Consider the following 14,086-nt stretch of genomic DNA (forward strand, 5'->3'; position numbering starts at 1 on the left):
CAGTCCCTTCACTGCTCTAGCCGCGCGGTGGGGCAACGCGCACGCCGTGGGGTATCTCTCGGCAACCTGGCCTCACAGCATAAAAATGTAATAATTTTTGATTTACGTTTATTGCAGCGGCAACCAGTCACCATCACCAGCACAGACCCAAACTGTGTGGGCAACATTCACCACAGGACCAGAATCCGAGTCCCAGTGGACCAATAAAGCCACACTTTTAATTGCTTCATTCACAACATCGATGCGAACAAATTGTTAGTTTCGCAGAACACCACACGGGCAAAAAAACTTTTTATTCTCGACTTGGTATGTTCCAAATTGAACGAATTCATCCGCGCGCGGTCTGTTGACGCATCCATCGTAAGTTAATCCATGTTTTATATCACTTCCCCCAACGTGTCGTTCGCAACCGCTAAGAAATTGGAAGCCTTCGTATCCTGTCCACACTCTTAATTACGACCACATGAAACAGCTTCTGCCATACGGCTCCACTTAGATGGGGCGAACCAGAGACAGATTCAATTTTTCAATTGCCAATTTGCGTTCGATACATTAGATTTCCATTAGCAAACAGGTTGCATTCGGTCGAGGCAGAGGCACCGGATGGTTCACCAAGGCGGTAGGACCATTCGGAGTGGACATCGTGGGACACTAGACACCGAGAACCGAGTGGTACACAGCACGCGGTTACGCGGTGGAGATCAATGAGATATCCGCAGAAGCTGGATAATCTTAATATATTGCTACAAGTCTTTAAAACGCTGGTTTCGACACCCGCTTGGCACCACAACCGAGGGAACTTTCTTTCAGCAAGTTAATCAACTCGTACACCCTCACGCACTCCAGTTTTCTGAGCTGGAGCTGTCGGTACGTGGGGAAGTGATAGTGTCATAACATTTTGGATCGTTAATTTTTATTTGAAATGCACAAATTTATGCCAGATTAATTTCTTAGAGGTATCCTGATCTGGGCCGTTCGTATTCCGTTCAGCTACCGTTTCTAATATTCCGAGAAATAGAAGAACTTGGTACAATTGATGACATAATTAGCCAGTGGTATACACTCTGTCCAACTTCTATAAGACCAGGTGATGATCTTGCTGCTTTGCGCCATTGTAAACAAACAATGCTTCAACTGATATTCTAGTGTATTGGTATTGGTGACTACCATACACTGCATGATTTTCATATGTGTGTGTGAAAGTGCTGAGCGTAAACCAAAGGTTTTGTATTTTTCAAGTGTGAAGATTATATAAGACCAGTTACATTTTTCCGTTGTTTTAGTTATTTTGATCAATAAATTTGGAAAATGCCGAAGCGACTTTCCCCTCACGGGGAGAAAAGAATGACAAATCGATGCACTTCACCAAGAAAATGTTGGTATCAGAGAAATTTCTTGTCGGATTGGACGATCCCATCAAGTAGTGCTCAATTATTTGACGAATCCTCAAGGATACGGTAAGAAGGAGAGAGTTCCACGTAAATCGAAGCTCTCTGACCGGGATAAGCGGGAAATAGCTAGAACAGCTTCGAATACCTCGAAGCTTATGTAAATAAAGCAATATTTCAATTTAAATGTTACTCGGGTTACAATTCGTCAAGTTTTAGTAAAAAATCCTCACACAAAGAGGGTTTAAAAGGTTAAAGCTCCTCATCTTACACAATCTCACATCGGAAGACATCTGAGTTTTGCCTAAGCTCACATGAACCGACAGTGGGACATGATATGTTGTGACAAAGAATGTTTCCAAAAGAATACTTTTTGATATATACCATAACGAAAAGTTCTTCAATGCATGTATTATCTTCACTGACGAAAAAAAGGTCCAATTAGGATGGTCCTGATGTTTTTAACGGGTGTTGGCGTGATTTACGGGAGAGGGAACAGTATTTTTCAACCAGAAATTTTGGTGGAGGCTCGTGCATGGTTTGGGCGGGATTCTGTACAACCGGAAAGCTCAAGATAGCTTACACATCATTCAAGGATTATATACATGTTCTGAAATTCTCTCTACTACCGTTTTTGCGTGGATATCGCCACAAAAAAATCACATATCACATCATATTCATCATATTCATATTCCGCAAGGAAACTGAGCATAGATTAAGGACCAAAAACAATTTTTTGGACTTGCCGGCTCGCTCTCCAGACTTGAATCCTGTTGAAAATCTTAGGGGTGATCCTTGTACGCAAAATCTACACTGAGGGAAAACGGTACACCACGATTGAAGAGTAAAATAGTAAATAGTATTCCAACACGAATTTTCCAGGTTATTGGCCGAAATGTCAAGGTTGCCAATTATTGACATGTAAATCAGCCGATCGTTTTGAATTTTTCATTGATAATACTTATGAATTTTTAAATGGTCTTATAGAAACTGGACAGCTGACATAATCATATTTAAGCACAATAAATAAACAAACAGCTCTTTTGAACGAAATTGGCGTTAAATATACTTTACTCTAAGCATTCAACAATGTATTAATATATCTTGTTGAAATTCTAACTGTTTGTGTTGCAACGAAATAGACTCAGGGTTGTCTTATAGTAGTTGGACAGAGTGTATGTATAACAACTGAGCAGAACTCACTATTATAGAATAAAAAATATAACCTATATCTTATCATTTTCGAAAAAAAAGAAAATCCTCCAAAAAATAGAAAAATAGGTCTCATCTCATCGATCTCCTGTGTGTAATTGCGCGATCATTGTTTAGCGACCCGCAATTAGCAATTAGCGAAATTGAAACCTAACGTAGCAGCGCAGCACAATTTTCATATACCAAATTCATATACCCGTGTCAATGCGAAACCTATAGTAACTAAGTATCGTGAATCATCTTACTCAAGCTAAAATAGGATAAGAAGCGTGTGCAAGAAATAGTACCTTTGTTGCGGTAAGCGGTCAGTTGGTCTACTACCGTGCGGATATGTCGCGCACTTACATCAATCCCTTCGGAATACATACTCAGAACATGCATGCAGAACATTGATCGGTGCAGTCTTGAACTAAAATTAAATTTAAAGTTTGCAATTTAAGTTCCGCTTTTGCTCAAAAAATAAATTGAGCAGGAATATGCCCGGATGGTCCGCAGGAACGGTGCATAATCGTTGATTATTATATACTTTTATGTTCTGCCTGGCACTATTCTTTTCGCAGATTTCGATTTCTATTCTAGTCACGTTCAAGAGCTTTTTTGCAAAATCATGTCCTTTTCTTCATTTATACATCGGAGAAAGACCACCTCTACAGGAGAAGAGTGTTTGTAACATCAACTTTGTAATGTTTTCTTTGAAAAATTACCGCTAATGTTTAACTAATAACAGTTTTGTGAGCAATCTTCTACAATTGACATGTTCTGCAATCTTTTTTTTTTATTCAGAACATGTCCAGAAACATAAAAAAGTAAAACCTTAGTTAACATAGTCTCCTTGCAAAAATGAAATATATTTCAATAGTTATCTGAGATATATCTTCACGTCTTCGACAAAAGTCCATTTTTTAACATTATCTAATGTTTTATCTGTCGAATCTTAGGATTGGTGTTATCGACTGGCACATGTGTATTCTGGAGCTTCTCACTCAAAAAGCATCCAAAGCGTGTAATTTGTTTATTTGTTAGAAATCTCAACTAAAATGACCCAAGTAAGATTACGTTGAGATGGTGAACTTCCGCTAGAAACATGCCAGTGCCATTTAAGAAGAAGAAGATGAAATCGATGAAAAAAAGTTTTTGAGCAAAAATAATTTAATTTTCAAAATAATTTTGTTCCAATTTAATTTATTTTTTTAGTTCGTTTGATAGTTTTGATTGAATATAGTCCATCCTTTGACCAACATTTTGTTGGTCTTATAGTTTTTGAGTCCTTATTTTTCAAAAAAGTTGGTAAAAAAACTCAAAATTTCAAAAGGCTTAACCTTTTACTTAAAAACTATAAGAACTACAAAATGTCAATTAAAACAAATAAATGTAAGACATTATTTTATTATTACAGGGAAAGAGTTTTTTCATCAACAACTTGTCATGTTTTCTTTGAAAAATTACTACCGATGTTTAACTCGTTATATTTTAATGTGTAAACTAGACAATCTGGCAAACTTCGTCCCGCCCAAAATGGATTTTTTGTTTTCAATACACGTTTTAAAGGCATCTCAAATCGGACGATTCATTTCTCGAGCTTTGAGCTTACACATATTTTACACACTACACACCACATTTGGCGCTTCATATTTATTTATATACAGCCATTCCATGCCAACCCGATATAGTGGTTCTCCGATTTTCGTGAAAAGTGGTAGTTATGTTGTTTATCGCAAAACATTTGAGACGAATTTTCTTTTAATTTTTTTCAGTGACCATAACCATTTTAACGGAGATCCATATCAAATTTAAGGCAAATCAAATTTAGGGCAAAGAACAAGTCTTCTTTGAAAAAAATATTACACTTGGAAAAAATGGATTTTGCTTTCATAATCAGTGATTGTATTTGTTTTTTTATAGTTTACATGGTCTCGGAACCAAGAATGCCATTTATTTTTATATTTTTTCTTGAAAGCTGAGGTTTTTCTTAGCATATCCAAAAACCAAATAGGATTATTTTCGTTATGATTTTATGAGTTATGATCTTTCAAATTTAACCGATGGTCCTAAAAATCCAGAAATGAAAAGAATCACTTTTGAAATACTAAAACGATTCAGATGATCGATATATCAAAAAAAAGTGCTCCCATGGCCGAGTAGATAGCGTCACACCTAACATGCCGGGGGTTCGGATTCGATTCCCGTTCTGGTCGGGGAATTTTTTCGTCAAGAGATTTCCTCCGATTTGCAATGTGCTCACGCGTATTCTAGAGCTTGCCACTCAGAATGCATTCAAGGCATGTTATTTGGCATAGAAATCTCAACTAAGTACTAATAAAAATGACGCAATTAATGCTTCGTTGTGACGGCGAAGTTTTTCTAGGAACGTTAGTGCCAATTAAGAAGAAGAAGAAGAATTTATCAAATTGAAGACAACAAGATAATCTACATTGAAAAAATATTTCATTTGCAAGAAAATGGATTTTACAACTATTGGATTTTGGATTATTGATTGTATTTGTTTTTCATAGTTTATATGGGAGTTATATTATTTTACATTTTCCTTGAAAGTTTTTTCACATAGCATATCCAAAAATTCAGATAGGTGTTTTTATCGTTTTTGAGTTATGATTTTTGGAAACTGTGATGCTTCGGTTGCAATAGCAGAAAATAGGAACATGGAAAATCCAAATTTTTTGCAAGCGTAATATTTTCTCAAAAAGGGTTTACAGTCATCAATTTATATGTCGATCTTCTGAATCGGTCCAGTAGTTCAAAAGTTATGAATTTTTGAAAAAGGGCATTTTTTGAAAAATGGGGAACTTTTGTTTTTTCGGGCAATCGATTAATTTTGAAAAATCATAACTTTAAAACGAAAAATAACACCTATCTGATTTTTAAATATGTTAGGTAAACAAAACTCAGCTTTCAAGCAAAAATGTAAGATGAACGTAGATTCCTGTATACTCAGTTTTTCAAAAAACTCGCAAGAACATGCATTTTGACGGCATGCATTTTGTGACGTGACAACGCGCTCTGTGCGAATAAATGGTCTCCACGAAGCGTTGTCACGTCACACAATTAATAAGTTGTATTAAATCCGATTTTCACCGTATTGTAGCAAGCGATATACTATTTTTTATGTTTTTTATTACTCTGAATACTTCTTACTTTCCTCTGAGATCTCCCCTTCCCCTTCCAAAAGTCCATCCTATTGGGGAAGGTGGTCCTAACGCAACCGGTGATCCTGAACCTACCTTCCTTTGTTTCTCATGAACGGTGCTTCCTACTGAATTTTCAATAGTGTCAAATGAAAGGTGTCATAACGCTGACAATTTGATAATATGGTGACTTTTCTCTGGTTCTCTTCACTCTAGCGTTTTAACGACATTTTACGTTTTCATTCCTTCAAAAACAGAGAAGAAATATATTCGACCTGTGTGCAAAATGAGTTCTATGTTCTTTTATATAGTGAAACATTTGCGAAACAATTTTAACTGTTTTTGGTATGTTGATCAAAATAAGATATATATATATATATATATATATATATATATATATATATATATATATATATATATATATATATATATATATATATATATATATATATTGAATCTACCTGTTTCCTGTAATACACGGTATGTCTTTATTTGGGAAAAAACGACCTTCAGTTTTTGTATCGTGATTGTTTAACACGTCTGTAGTGCTTGCCATCAATGACTGGCACAATCCTGGTTCATCGAGTGGTGCTCACTACAGGGGGAACGCATTCGATCTTGCTATCAGAAACTTTTGATAAACTCTTTGTATGCATCTGCGCACATACCTGTGCAAGGGCGTTTATGTTTGCGTGTTGAGGATGACTTTGACTTTGACGTTGTCTTTGATCGTTGATGTTTGCGTGTGCATTCGTATGTGCACTTTCTTTGTATAACTCCACACATGTCGCTCTAAGGCTAAGTTCTTTCCACTCAAACATTATCTCCCTCTCACGTAAATCCTATCTCTCACTATCAAACATTTTTTGACGTAGGACTACGTCTTTCATTTCTATACCGGGGTGTAAAATCAAAGTTTCGAAAACGAAAGCGTTACGCCGGAGACCGAGATTTTGGGCGTTAATAGCTCTTAAACAACTGAACGAAATGGTATGATAAACACTTCATTCGAAAGATAAAATGTCTACGCGTTCTATACTTGTTACTTTTTGATCCAAAAACTTGTTTCAATAGTCTTAAAATTGCTTTCAAAACAGGCTATTGAAATCACCAATCGGTATATAAGCGAGCGCCACTCGGAAATCCACTCAGTTCTAATTGAACAGCGATTTGAGCATGTTGTCGCTGTTGTGGTGAAGCTCTTCGTTTATCATGAAAGCGCGGATGAACGGTGTCACCAAGAGCCTGTTTGTGCACCCTAGGCCAGAAGGGAATCCATCAGGAGGAGAGTGATGCCACAAACGGTTCCCCGGGAAGACATCGCTACACACACATACACGCGCGGAATTCTTTCCGTTTGGATGCCATTTAGCATCGAGAAAGTTCCGGAAAGATCTAATCATTTCTGGAAAATAATCTGCCAGTTCCTCTGGGAATTTAAAAATACATTCATGTGAAAGAGTTTATTTGAATGTTTTCTATCCATGTAACACTGTGACCAAATACATTTGGTTTTGTGATTTTTCAATCAATCGCAATTAACAGGATAGCTTCTGAAGATTATTCTTCCCCATCAGTAGGATATTTCCGTACCCAATATTGTATGCGCCCGCAATCGATTATTGCTCAGTCGCCGAAAGTTCCGAGCTCAGAGAGTTCATTTCCCTCTAGTTTGCCTTCCAAATTGCCATCGTAAACCACATCTTCTCTCGATTCAATCACACACAAAAAGTATACTTAAGCGATATTCTGATGGTGAGACACATTAATTTTTCGTGAGGACATCGACAAGACAACATCGTTGCCTAACGTGCTGGAGGAGGTGAACGGCGAAGGATCGACACATACACGCGCAGAATTCTTTCCGTTTGGATGCCATTCAGCATCGAGAAAGTTCCGGAAAGATCTAATCATTGCTGGAAAATAATCTGCCAGTTCCTCTGGGAATTTAAAAATACATTCATGTGAAAGAGTTTATTTGAATGTTTTCTATCCATGTAACACTGTGACCAAATATTTTTCAATCAAGTACTATTAACAGGTGGTTATCGAGTTAGTATTAACCACTGGTGGGCTTCCAGTATCGAGGAAAATGTGGAAATATCTAATCGTTACTGAAAATAATCTGCCAGTTCCTCTGGGAATTTAAAAATACATTCATGTGAAAGAGTTTATTTGAATGTTTTCTATCCATGTAACACTGTGACCAAATAAATACATTTGGTTTTGTGATTTTCTCAATCAATCGAAATTAATAGGATAGCTTCTGAAGATTATTCTTCCCCATCAGTAGGATATTTCCGTATCCAATATTGTGTGCGCCCGCAATCGATTATTGCTCAGTCGCCGAAAGTTCCGAGCTCAGAGAGTTCATTCCCCTCTAGTTTGCCTTCCAAATTGCCATCGTAAACCACGCCTTCTCTCGATTCAATCACACACAAAAAGCATACTTAAGCGATATTCTGGTGGTGAGACGCATTCATTTTTCGTGAGGACATCGACAAGACAACATTGTTGCTGAGGGTGCTGGACAGCGAAAGATCGAGATCTGCCCTGAAACGCAAGCAGTTTGTTTGAAACTGTGAGGGAGCACAGAGAAGCCGATCCTTCAGGAGAAGAGAAGGTGACCATCGAAGCAGCCGCTACACACACATACACGCACGGAATTCTTTCCGTTTGGATGCCATTCAGCATCGAGAAAGATCCGGAAAATAATCTGCCAGTTCCTCTGGGAATTTAAAAATACATTCATGTGAAAGAGTTTATTTGAATGTTTTCTCCATGTAACACTGTGACCAATTAAAAATCCAAAAATTAGCATTAACCACTGGTGGGCTTCCAGTATCGAGGAAAATGTGGAAATATCTAATCGTTACTGAAAATAATCTGCCATGAATGTTTTCTATCCATGTAACACTGTGACCAAATACATTTGGTTTTGTGATTTTTCAATCAATCGCAATTAACAGGATAGCTTCTGAAGATTATTCTTCCCCATCAGTAGGATATTTCCGTATCCAATATTGTATGCGCCCGCAATCGATTATTGCTCAGTCGCCGAAAGTTCCGAGCTCAGAGAGTTCATTCCCCTCTAGTTTGCCTTCCAAATTGCCATCGTAAACCAAATCTTCTCTCGATTCAATCACACACAAAAAGCATACTTAAGCGATATTCTGGTGGTGAGACACATTCATTTTTCGTGAGGACATCGACAAGACAACATCGTTGCCTAACGTGCTGGAGGAGGTGGACGGCGAAGGATCGACACATACACGCGCCGAATTCTTTTCGTTTGGATGCCATTCAGCATCGAGAAAGTTCCAGAAAGATCTAATCATTGCTGGAAAATAATCTGCCAGTTCCTCTGGGAATTTAAAAATACATTCATGTGAAAGAGTTTATCCACGTAACACTGTGACCAATTATGTTTCAATCAAGTGCTATTAACAGTTGGTTATCGAATTAGCATTAACCACTGGTGGGCTTCCAGTATCGAGGAAAATGTGGAAATATCTAATCGTTACTGAAAATAATCTGCCAGTTCCCCTTGGGTTTGAAAATTACATTCAAGCGAAAGAGTTTATTTTAATGTTTTCTATCCATAAAATATCCATATAATACATTTGGGTTTGTGATTTGTCAATCAAGTACAGTTAGCAGGAAAGCTTCTGATGATTATTCTTCAGAACAAGGTTTTTCGTATCCTATATTGGATGCATAAAACCTTGTGCCTCCAACGTAACGCTCTCGTTTTCGAAGTCCCCCAAATATACATTTATTCATTCATTCAGAATGGATTTAGGTTCAACTTCAAACAAATGATCTCTAAATCAACGATAGTCCTACGTCACCCTTGCGGTTATACCATAGATATAACCCACTTCCTGTTTTTTCCTCTTCGCGCACCCATGGATATATGCCAACATTACCATTCAAGATCGTATTGTGGGATTTCATGTCATTCCCGGTCTTTTATATCCGGAAGTCACCATCCTCGATTCCAAAATGGCATCGGAAAGCCCATAAATATTTTTAATATTTTTTAGCATCCAACACTACCATCAGCAAACCGGAAGTTGGAATAAGATTATATCTTATATTATGGAATATACGTTCATATATTTTCGATAAAACATAGGACAAAGATGATTTGTATGTTTTGAAACTAAACTGTAATTAATTAAACTAGTCATTAATGTTCAACAGTCCGAATCAGCAAAAAGTCAGGTGTTGCCACGTTACAAAAGTATTTGAGTGACAACAAGCCAATCTAACTATAAATTATTCTCCAACTGATGATTCTTGATTTTGATTTTATTATAACATCGTTCAATTTTGTGTGCTTTATTCATGAAAACGCAAAAAAAGTGTTTGTAGTGAGTCAAAACATTGTTACGTCACACTGGAATAGATCGTATACTTTTCGTGACGTGACAACAACTTCTGGAGACAGTCGTTACTCCTCTATTTGTGGACCGATCTTAACTAAATTTTGTGGGTTGTTGACCTTCATTGTTTGCTCAGAGAAACCCGAGTATAAAAATGTTTGAACCTATGTTCATCTGATAAACTATAAAAATGCTCTATTTTTGTGACGTGACAACGCTTCAAAATACCTGTTTTTCAAATGCTTGTTTCTCATAAATTACAAAATGAAACGTAGGTCCACTCACGGCTCTTCAAACAAGCATTTAATCACCCATTCAATGGTATATAGACATTGAAGTTTGGTTAGGCACATTGAGGTTTTAGGGTGCAATAAATATTTCTAAGGTGGTTAGACACTCCTCCTGCTCTCTAAGGATGGGCTGTCATACAAATGAAACACAAATTTCTTACTCGAGAATTAATAAGCAAATGAAACCATGTGGAGGTTTTAGAGTGCAATAAATGTTTTTCCGGTGATTAGATACTCCTCCCTCTTCTCTAAGGGGGGGGAGGGGCTGCCATACAAATGAAACACAAATTTCTGCATTACTCGAGAATTAATCATGCAAATGAAACCAAATTTGCCATATTGAGGTTTTAGGGTGCAATAAATGTTTCTATGACGATTCTCCGCCCCCTTCTCTAAGGGGGGTAAATGTTTGAAGGTATTGGTAACAAAAAACAATTTTGAGCGGGACGAAGTTTGCTGGGTCAACTAATGAAAAAATAAAAAAATACCAGTCTAATGTTCTGCGATAATGAACAAAATTACCACTTTTTACGAAAATCTGAGAACCACTATATCGGTTTGGCATGGAATGACTATATAGTTATAAGAAAAAGGAGTGCGTTTTTTCACCTGAAAATCCATTTCCACTTTCGAACAAAGATCAGTTTCGTTAGCGCAAACATCAAATGGACTAACAACGCATTTTCCTTCATAGATTTCCGAAAATTTTCAATCGTTATGTTTGGTTGAAATATGTACAATATTTTTATGGGAGGAGAAAAGGGTGTCAAACCATCGTAGAAACATTTCTCGGACCCAAAAACCCTCACGTGCCACCATATGCTTTTTTTCGATACTGAGGCAAGTTAAAAAAAAGCAATAGTTCTCTATATAACATGTAACAGATGGTCATTTGCATAGAAATATTTAGACTTATTTTAATTTATTTCTAGACAAGTGTCCACAAGGCATCCCTCCTCCCTTTCTGATTGCATTACGTAATATTTGAATAATTGAATGATCCCATAAACCTCGTTAGTGGCCGTTTTGAGTGACTCTACTCTGACATGAAAGCGTTTAAAATAGTATTCTTGATGTTATTGTTTCGTATATTAATTCGTAGTATGTAGTATCCATTTTGCATATATCAGACCACTCCCCGACATCTCACGTGTACCAAAACCACTTTTTTCTAATAGTTTATATGTAATTCCTTCAATTTAGTGTTTCATGAATCTTCGAAAGATCTAGTGTGAATCTTTATCGTTTATCGAAAGTCATCTGTCATACCTTGTACATGCTGCAAACAGATTTCAATTTAGTGATTTAGTAATTTTTAAAGATAACTTTCATGTTAAACTTCGAAAAATTCGTTTCAACTTACCCCGGTATACCTTATATAGATGATGAGCAATTCCATGCCAAATAGGCCGGCCGTTAACTCGATCCTCTCGGTCCTTTTTTTTTTTTTGAAACTTGGTACTTATGATGTAAACTACCTCAAATCACAATTTTCATCGCCATTAGGCCAATTTAAATTACGACTGATTTTTTAAAAGGGTGTATTGAAAATCATTGATATTTTTTTCAAAGCATCGTCACTCAAAATCTAGATGTTTGATTGGAATATGATGTTTGGAAAAGTTGTTGGAAAATCAGTTGAATATTTGAAAAAAATAACATTTCAAATACACGGTTAAAAAATCTCGAGAACGGTTGATTGTAGGATAAAATGTTTTATATTGGTTTTCATGTTGAATTGCATGTAGATTCTATTTTTCATGTCACTTTTCTTAAATAGTCACGATTTCACAAAGTATTGTAATTTCATAAATTTTCAAAAATTCATATCTCCATTTTGATGAGTCCGACACGGCACCATTAAACGTCAAAGTTTGTAAAATTAGATGTATTTTCCAATAAAAAAATATTAGAAGGTTGTGCTCAAGACACGACCGCATTTGTGACGTAGAACTACGCTGTAGTTTAATTCAAGTCGCTTGTTTATAACTGTGGATATTATTTTATAATGCTACGAAAATTTTGAAATAACCGTTCTACCAGTTTGGTCGCCCTGAAATGTTTTTCATTGTAGAATCATTCGACTATAATTGTTTGATGATTTATTCTTGTGCTCACAGAACAATACATGCTCGAGATAAGCGCAGCTGGCAAGCGAAACCAAATCACACACAAAATTTCAGAACAACATTTACTTTCCTGGTGACTAAATAAACGAAATAAACTCTCTGTTAATCTCAACAACCTCGAAAAGAGTAGCACTGCTTCATGATCAAGATTAGCGCAAATGCAATCCTAGTTGAAAGCAGTTTTGCGACTGGCACACGAGCCCGAATAAATTAATAACTTAATATGACTTATTCAACAGCTTGGTATTCCCCAAATAATTTTTTGGTGCACAACCTTAATACCTGCTTCACCATAGCGTCAGTTCAATGCATTGATGCAATGTCAAAGGCACTAACGAAGCTTTTATGATGACAGAACACAAACAATGATAACTGCTTGGCAAAAGGCTGAATATTTGACTCAGCAGAGATTCATTACTAATACCCTAGCGTAAATAATTCCCTCCCGCTATCTCCCCTCCTTGTTTATAATTATCACTACAAATGGGGTTTCAGCGTAGCGAAGATGCACTATTTTTACGTACGGGTTATGAAGCACGCACGTACACACACAAATATCCGTATATCGATGGCTTGAAGCAACTAAATATACATACACTTATCTCTGTTTTACGCTCTTCTCAACAGAAGCGTTATCGGTTAATATTGCCAGACTAGATTAGCTTAGCTGTCATTCTTTGTAGAGAGAGTTTTCCAACCGTTTTGCGAATCCAAATCAATGACAAAATTCCAGAACATTTATTTTCTTGGTGAGCTGACGATAGCTTAGCTTGATAATTCCCCACACAATTGTGTAGCTCAAAACATTAATGCAATGGCGTCAGTTTGATGCAATGATTGCAATGCCAGATACATTAGCGAGTGAGTAATTTGGTCGTGTCCGCTGCTCTGTCCGAAACGAAGACATGTGATGACGCAAAACAAGGAAGAACAAACGATTCATTGTTTCGTATCTAGAACGATACTGATACGATACTTTCCTTCCTATCCATGTCTTAAAGAGACTTTAAACTTCTTCAGTTCATTTGTCTCTAGCCTTCAAAAAGGCCTTTGGAAATCTCTACTCTTTCCTCATATTACTCCTCCACTCCCATTGCCTTGAGAAAACCATTCGATCCCTCGCCATCCAGCGCGCCCAGCAACGATGTTGTTCAGTCGATTTCCTCACGAAGAATGAAAGTTTGCCTTCTTCTTCTTCTTTCTTTGTTTTTAAGAGGCTTTAAACTTTGCAGCTCATTCGCCTCTAATCAAGTTTGCCTCAGCGAGATCCACTGTTTATACTCTAGGCAAACATTCCCCTTCGTTCTTCTTATTTTCCTTTGTTCACGGAGATTTTACATCTTACGGTTTCCCCTTCGTTGCTCGTCGATAAGTTGCTCGTTATTAAAAGCTCTGTTCGGGAAAGCAAACAAATGGACAGAACAAATGTATAAGGAAATGGAAATGATTCCAATTTTCATCAATTTAAACCATATTCAGACTATGGGATTTTAATGTATAGCGTATTTATATTGGAATTTCCGATTCATTTAGTAT

This window comes from Toxorhynchites rutilus, chromosome 3, assembly GCF_029784135.1.
Source record: "Toxorhynchites rutilus septentrionalis strain SRP chromosome 3, ASM2978413v1, whole genome shotgun sequence".
NCBI lineage: Eukaryota > Metazoa > Arthropoda > Insecta > Diptera > Culicidae > Toxorhynchites > Toxorhynchites rutilus.